This window comes from Theobroma cacao, chromosome 2 (genome assembly GCF_053813885.1).
Source record: "Theobroma cacao isolate CCN51 chromosome 2, ASM5381388v1, whole genome shotgun sequence".
NCBI lineage: Eukaryota > Viridiplantae > Streptophyta > Magnoliopsida > Malvales > Malvaceae > Theobroma > Theobroma cacao.
Window position 1 is genome coordinate 11,366,665 of NC_142640.1, and position 9,120 is coordinate 11,375,784.

Consider the following 9,120-nt stretch of genomic DNA (forward strand, 5'->3'; position numbering starts at 1 on the left):
GTAATTTAATGGAAGAAAAGAAAATTTACTTGTAAAAGCTACTAAAGTTTTTTAATTCGTGAATGGAATTCGTCTAGGACATACAAAGTACAAGCATGGCCACGACTTAATTGCATATCCAGCTTTGGTAAGATTCAGAAAGCCAGCCGGCGTGATGGTCCACCTGTATTCTGTCATGAAATCTCGAGTAAGTGAAGGCTTTAATAGTCCAATCTAAGTGTATTGATGCCACAATTATTATTAAGCATAATTAAGCTCAATGATCATTGGTAATTAACCAACTCATCTGTCGCTGCACCCACTGTTTGCTGTCGGCAAACTTTATTCTTGTGATACTACAACAAGTTACCAATAATTTAATCCTTTTTCCTTCAAAAGGCCAAAAGGTAATGCTTGAAAAATCACTCCAACGAGAAGACTATATTATACGTGTTCTAGCAAAGAGATCCTAGATATAACACAAAGACTGCCATAATAGCCATAGAATTGGCTACTTGGTGAAAGAGGAGATGATGGTTTGATAAGAATGTACAGTTCCATGTCACTTTCTCATTTATATATTATAAATCAATCATTAAGTCCACTTATCATAGGCTTTTCATGAGAGAATTATGACCTAGTCTAGTGAGTTTTTGAACCTAGTCAGAAAATAAACTCATCATAATCCCATTGTTTCCTTCTAGTTGTGTTTATTAATCAGGAACTTGAACGGAATCAAATCCAACTTCATATTTCCTAACAAAACAGTCAGAGGTTCAGCGTTTTTCCAGTTCCATAGCCAGAGGAATAGTCATGGGGCATGCTTTAAGTTTGAGTCTTTTTCAAGGAGAAAGAGAAGTCGATACCATGCTGTTGCTCATGGAAGAAGTCTCTTGAGTGACAAGGGGAAAGAATCAATCTCCTGTTGTTCAATCTCTTTCTCATCATTCCGACCTGGGCCCTGGCAATGTTATCAAGGCAGTTTTATGATACCTGTATAATTGAATGCCCTTATCTTAATTATTTTCCAAGCTGAGTTAGTAATGTAATGATGCTTAGCTTTTTGGCAGTGAGATATTCAAATCTTGTTTATTTAGTCAAGAATAGTGGGTATGACGCTTTGGGGATAGATTGCGACCTTGCAACCCACGTCTCTTGATTTTGTTTCTAAAGTAAAATCATTTCAAAGTCAAAACGATTTCGAAATTTCACCTTTTGAACCACTCATTTAATACTGAAAACAAGATGACAACGAACCTAATATTTGAACGAGAGATCACTCCAACTGAATGTAATTAATTCTACGAGGGTGGGGAACACATTGGCTGAAAGGAATGATGTAAATTGCAGAATACCCTAAAAACCCAAGAGTATAAACTCCAACAGAATCAGTGCATGAGTAGAGGAACTGAGGAAGGGTGTGACTGAATTAGTCTGATTGACGGTTGACCCTTTAAACTTGTCACATTTAATAATCTAATAAATCAAAAAATATAGTAATTTATTTATATAATAGATTAAAACAGAATCCAATTGACCTTTGCTTAAGTTTTTATTATATTTTTAACTGATAAATGTCATGTATCACCATAATTAAATGAAAATGAAATACTAACTTAGCATGTGCTTCAACCATTTCTGGTTGAAGTTGGTAACCCAATACCGCCTTGTGATGAGATCATAACTAGGGGTACTAAACCTCCTAACTTCAAGGACCCTCGCCAATTTTTGTTGACAAACAAGAAAAAATTAATATGTTGAGTGAATGAATTAATTAAATTGAATTGAACTTGTGTATTCTAATGCTTCATATTGTTTCTGCTTATTTTTTGTTTCTCTTTCTATTTACAACCACGTTAATTTAAATTTAATTCATCTTTCAGTGCAATTGAAGTTTAAAAAGAAGAGTAGATTTTTTTTATTATTCTTTTAATTATTAATTTTATAAAATAATGTTTTAGTCATTAACACATATATAATCCTTCACTCAATTATTGAAAGATAATGAAATTTCTCTTACATTTTCACGTAATCATTCACATCAATTGATTTGTCACGTGGAAAGAATATTTTTTTTACAAAAAGTTATTCATAATTTTAAAATTTTTATCATTGCACAGACATAACCACGTGATAGAATCACTAACATAAATGATGACATAAAATGTAAACATTTGCTTTGTCACGTGGTAAGAATTTAAAAAAAAAAAAACCAATTCTTCTTTTTAATTTTTTATTATCAAGTGGATATGATCATGTGACAAAACAGTAGATATGGTTGATGACACAGAATGTTAAGCCATCTTTTAACAATTGACCAACCAAAATAAAAATATTTATAAGCATTGGTGATGAAAATATTATTTTCAAAATTAAGTAACCAAATAACAAATTTCAAAAAATTAATGATAAAAAAGTAATTTACTTAAAAAAAAAAACATGAAACACTCCCTATGAGGTCTCCAAACACAAAATGTTTATATTCAAATCCTCTCATCTCAAAAGCTGTATAATTTGCCACTTGGACTTAATTAAGGGAGGATGGAAATTGAGTAGAATTCATATAACAGAAGTGTAATGCTCACTCTCATGTAACTATAACAAAAGAGTCGTACAATTTAAATTGTATATACTTTATACATATATATATATATATATATATATATATATATATATATTCACACATACATATGTGTGTAAGCATGAATATATGGTATAGAAGCATGTATATATCCTTTAACATATATGAATTCAGTATAGATTCAGAAACCTTCACCCTGCATGATTCATATATATTTTTATCGCCCAGCATCTTTGAATAGGCACTTAGCGCATGCTCAGCAAGTGCTAACTACTATATATAAGTATTTAGTGATTAATTAACAGTGCGTTAATTCTATCTTAAAAGAAAAACGGGATCAAGTGTCAACCATAGAATCGACCATTTGACATGCTTTAATATTTGATCATCTCTATAAATTTTTTTTATCAATTAGAGAAAAAATTGCCTAACAAAAAGTTGAAAAGGCCTCGAGAAATTTGGCCTAGTGGAATTTGGTTTTAGGAAGTAAGATCACTCGCTCCAGCTTCGTATCTGATTGTATGTTGTTTAATAAACCCAATACTTAGTTTGAACATAAAAATAAAGCCTAAAGCAAAAATGGTGTTAGCCTAAATATAAACAAATAAAACGCAAACAGGGCAAGATGGTAGTAATTCAGCAACCATTCCTCAAGTCCAAAAACCAATTGGGCTAGAACCAATTTGGGTTAGTTCAGACTAACCCACTAACAAAATCTATTTGATATATAACGTAAAGCCCATTGTTAAAAATTGAATATTAAGTATTAAACTTTCAATTAAAAAAAATTGTTATAGGTATTTTTGTGAATATCTATTTATATTATATATAGTTAGATTTGGATGTAAATTACATTGGATTAAGATTAAAATTTAATCCATCAATCTATTCTGTTAATATTATCTTCATCTTATAAATTTTATCTAAATAAGGAGTTATTAGCCTATAAATAGGCTCTTTATTTCATTTGTAAAAACACACTTGAATAAGATCTTCTTAGTTCCTTTAAATACTTTTTCTTATAGTTATTCTTTTAAGTTATATTTCATAAGACGTTATCAACGCGATTCTCTAATCTCTTAAGTTTTGATATTATTTTGTTTTCATCATTTTCAAGCTTCAAAAGGATTTCAGTGATTGATCTATGATTTCTGGTTTTAGCAAATCAGGTAAGTGTTGGTATTATTTTGTTTTCATCTTTAAGCTTTAAAAGAATTTCAATATTTGGTTTTTAATTTTTAGTTGTAACAAATCGAGTAAACGACTTGATTTCTATTTGGTGTTTTTATTTACTAAAAATTAACCTTAATATGAATTTTGTTATAATGTAGTATTTTTATTATTGAGTAAAACGACTTACTAATGAAAAATCATAAATCCGTCCATTCTCTAAAGTGAATGCGACATCATTTAACAATTATGGTCATGGATATAAAAGAGATCGCCATAATAATTTATATTAATCATTATTCTAACTCTAAGAATAACTTTACTCACTAGAAGTTGATGGATACCTTAACCCACTAATATGCTAGAAGTGGATAACTCATCAAAAATGGATGAATACTTTTAACCTATTAAAAGAGGATGAATAATGAAAAGATAAAAATAGACAGAATAAAAGGAATATATAAATTATCTTATCATCGATGTGGCACAAAAGGCCAATGGTTACATATCTTACATCTTGAATTTTATCAAGCATTATTGAAAGCTAAAACATATTATGATGATTTTAACTATGGCCAAGTTGATATGTTGTTGATTTTCTTGTCTACCCTGAAAAGGGAATTGATCATATGATTAGTAATGTAAATACCTATTATTGATTTTCTTGTCCATCATGAAAGAAGAATTGATCATTTGATTAGTAAAGGAAATATCCAAGAATAAAATTTCTTAATAGTTTGTTGGTATATTTTAGTATAACTTTATTATGAAGTTACTTTTATATGTTTGCGTTTTATTGAAATGATATGTTCTTATTATGTATTTTAATTCTATATTTAATATTCTTTTATGTTATATGTCTAGCAAACATTGCTACGATGCACACCATATTTAAAGATAAAAAATATTTTTCTTACTTGACAATGGTAGAAACTAATAGCAATACAATATCTAGTAGTACAAGATTAATTGAAAACTCTAGAAGAGTCAATATTTTACTATCTTGAAGAACAAATTTTATAATAGAGGATGTATTATTTTCAACATCTCAAAAAAAATTATTAAGTTTTAAAGATATTTATCTAAATAAATATTATATTGAGACAACAAATGAAAAAGACAATTAATACCTCTATATGATATTTATTATCTCGAGTAAGAAGTGTATAACAATAAAAATTACCCGCTTTGTTCTCTAGATTGCACTACATAAATATTAAAATGATTGAAACTTATGTTATAGTAAACTAGAAGTTTACTAATGATTTTAATATTTGACATGGCTATTTAGGCCATCCCAAATCAATAATGATGTAAAAATTTTTTGAAAATACATATAGTCATCTATTGAAAGATCAGAAGATTTTTTAATCTAATGAATTCTCATGTACTTTGTTTTGAAGGCAAATTAATTATAAGATCATTACTAGCTAAAGTTGGAACTGAATTCCCTACATTTTTTAAACATATTCTGGGTAATAATGTGAATTCATACATTCATCATGTGGACCATTTAGATATTTTATAGTTTTAATCGATGTATCGACTAGATGATCACATGTATGCTTATTATTAACTTGCATTTGGCATTTGCAAGATTACTCATCCAAATCTTCGTTTGCGAGCACATTTTCTTGATTATACAATAAAGATTATTTGTCTTGACAATATTAATGAATTTACATCTCAAGCTTTTAATGAATATTACATTTTAGTTGGAATAACTGTTGAACATCTTGTTGCTTATGTTCATATACAAAACAATCAAGTAGAATCGTTTATTAAACATTTCCAACTGATTGTAAAGCCATTGCTTATGAAATCTAAACTCCCCAATTCTACTTGGGGGCATGCCGTTTTGCATGAAGCAGCACTTGTACACATCAAACTAACGAGTTATTATAAATTATTTCGTACACGATTTAGTTTATGGTCAAATACTTTCTATTTAAAAACTTTTGGATATGCGATATATGTTTCCATTGCTCCACCATAATGCACAAAGATGGATCCTCAAAAGAGGTTATAAATATATGTTAGATACGAACCTCCATCTATAATTAAATATTTACAACTATTAACAGGATATTTATTCACATCAACGTTTACTAATTGTTATTTTGATGAAACAATTTTTCAATATTAGAGGGAGAAAACAAACAGCTAGAAAAGGAAATATCTTGGATTATATTATCATTATTTAGTTTTGATCCTCACACAAATCGATATGAACATGAAGTTCAAAAAAAAATTAATTTGTAAAATATAGCAAATTAGTTGCTAGACATATTTATTGACTTAAAGAAAATAATAAAATCTCATGTAACAGCTGCAAATGCTTCCATCATAATTGATGTCCCTATAGAACGAGGCACGCTAGAAGCATGGTAAACCAATTGGTTTCAAAGATTAAATTCTCAAAAAAGAAAAAAAGCAAATATACAAGATGATTTGAAAGAGGAAACAAAAACTTTATAAGAGACCCCTAACATAATTGATAAAATTTCAAAGGAAATTCAAGTACCTGAAATCAGTGAAAATGAAGAGATTTCAATAAATTGTATTATGACATGACAGGGAAAAGATGGAATTGTAATGAAATAAACGTCAACGATATTTTTGTATATAATGTAGTACTCAATATTACGAAAGAAAATGACGATATTGAACTTATATATATTGAAAACTATAGAAATAAGAATAATTGGTCAATGTGGAGAGACGCAATTAAGGTGAAATTGAATTCATTTGCAAAACATGAAGTTTTTGGACCTGTAGTCTGTGAGACCTCAACCCCTATAGGCTCATAACTACGCATAGATACAATAACAAGGACTAGGGGTAGTTTCGTTATTTTTTCCAAAAAGCTCCCAAAAGAAGGTTTTATGGTATTTTAAGGTCTAAATAGGCATAATAAGATATTTTGGGTGCCAAGGAGACAAGAGGAAGCAAGAGGAAATTTTTGAAATAAAATAATATTAAAATATTAATATTTTATTCAGTGTCAAAATTTTTCATGAAGAAGGAGTATATGGTCAATCTAAGTGGGGGAGAAGAAGAATGAAAGAATTTTGGAGAAAAATGACTTTAATGGGGCCGCGTATCTTTATTAAGTAAAGATAACGTGAGCAAGTAAATATTTTAATATTATGGGGACACTGCGTTGGAGTACAAACTTCATACCTTATATGTACATGTGTAGAAGAAGGTAATAGAAGGAAATTGGAGTTAAATGAGTGATGGGAGGACTAAGTTAAAATGAAAGGAAACAAAAAGGGTAAAATGGTCATTTTGCATCTCGAGTCAAAATTTTAAGTTTTTGTAAACTTGAGTAGTTTAGATCATTGTGGACCTTGTCCCAGTGTCAAAAGAATAAAAAGATTGCACAAAGGATATGAGAAAAACAAGTTAACTTGTAAAAAGGTATTTTCGTAATTTCAAAGGGAATTGAATAAGCTTGGGCTATAAGCATCTTGCTTCCAGCAGCTTCTCACATTTTTTCCAGCAGCTTTTCTCCTTCTTCTTCTTCTCCTTTTCACATTGCTTCCATCCTCCATGGAAGCTTGATATCAAGCTTTATAACCTCTCAAATTAGCTTAAATTTTCATGCTTATGGTGCACCCTTTCATAAATCCTTATGCCCTTCCACTCTCTCTCTTTAAAATCCTTGAAAATCTTGTTTCCATACTTTCTCTCACTAGCTAGGTGTTTAGAGAGAGAAAGAGAGAAAAAGTCTTATAATAGCTTGGGAATTGTTAGAAAGAAATTCAAAGTTACTAAACTGTCAAGGTGAGTAGTATATTAACATTGGGTTTTAAGTGTTGATAATGTTTAGTGATTGAATTGTGGGTTTATTATTGAAATTGTGTATTGACACTATTATGACTAAGATAGTGAGAATAGATAGCCATTTAAAAGGGCAATTGAAAGCCAGCTAATGGGTAGCTTTTACGGTTTATAAGTATGAATTGACATTATGGTGATGTTAATTTGATGGTTAGTTCCAACGAAGCCCCATTATCCCAATTGGACCATTAGGGAGGTTAGGGTTGGCTAAAGGCTCAACTATTACCGGTGAGTGAATTGTATCTCAAAATCATTTTGGGATCGTGACTGTTTTGTACAAAGAGCTTGAATGATTTTATACAACTTTTTCTTAAAACAAGTGCCTTGGGAACAAACTTTTGCTAAGTGGTTTTAAGTTGTGAAATGTGGTTGTTATGGATTCATGCACTATTTCATTATGATGATATATATATATATATATATATATATATATATATATTGTGTATGATAATTGATATTGTGTATGATGACTATAACCGTGTGTGTGCACGATGTGGGGGGATACACATGCCGGTGATAATGGCGGTGTAGGAGATGGATAATGATAGTGCCTGTGTGCACGATGTGGGGGGATGCACATGCCGGTGATGATGGCGGTGTGGGAGATGGATAATGATAGTGCCCGTGTGCACGATGTGGGGAGATGTACACGATGGCACTGATTGTGCACGATGTGGGGGGATGCACATGCCGGTGATGATGGCGGTGTGGGAGATGGATAATGATAGTGCCTGTGTACACGATGTGGGGGGATGTACACGATGACACTGATTGTGCACGATGTGGGGGGATGTACACGATGACACTGATTGTGCACGATGTGGGGGGATGCATATACCGGTGATGATGGCGGTGTGGGAGATGGATAATGATAGTGGCTGTGTACACGATGTGAGAGGATGTACACGATGGCACTGATTGTGCATGACGTGGGGGGATGCACATGATGGCGTCGGCTATGTGCACGATGTGAGGGGATGTACATGAGCCGGGTGTGATTATACTGATATTGGTGTTTATCTATGCATTTATATATATACATCTATATTTATGAAATCAAAGTTCATGAGTATGGTATATGGTTTTGCATATGTGAATTTTGCATGTTGAACATTGAAAGTTGCTAAGTATTGTCAAATTGGCGTTCATTGCAACAAGGAATTTGGCTGCAACGAAATGGATTCTTGCTGCCGCCAGAAATTCTCTGTGGTGGTACAGTACTATCACTTTGACAGTGATATTGACCATCTTTTGATTAGAACTGGGCAAAGTGGTAAACAGTAAAGTGGTAGCCCTGCCTCTTAGCTTTCTAATGACCCAACAAGCATGTCAATTGGACCCATGTAGTGGAAGATATGCTTGAAAAACCAAACCATATGCAAACCGAGAATGCCTTTTTCTGCGGTGAGAAACGTACTGTCACGTTGCTACCATGCTCGAGTTCTAATATAATTTCCTCCACTCCCTTATCTTCATGATTGAGCATGGGTCTTTGCAATACTAAGAGTCCACTGATCAATGTCCAAAATAAGGGGGTTTAGGAA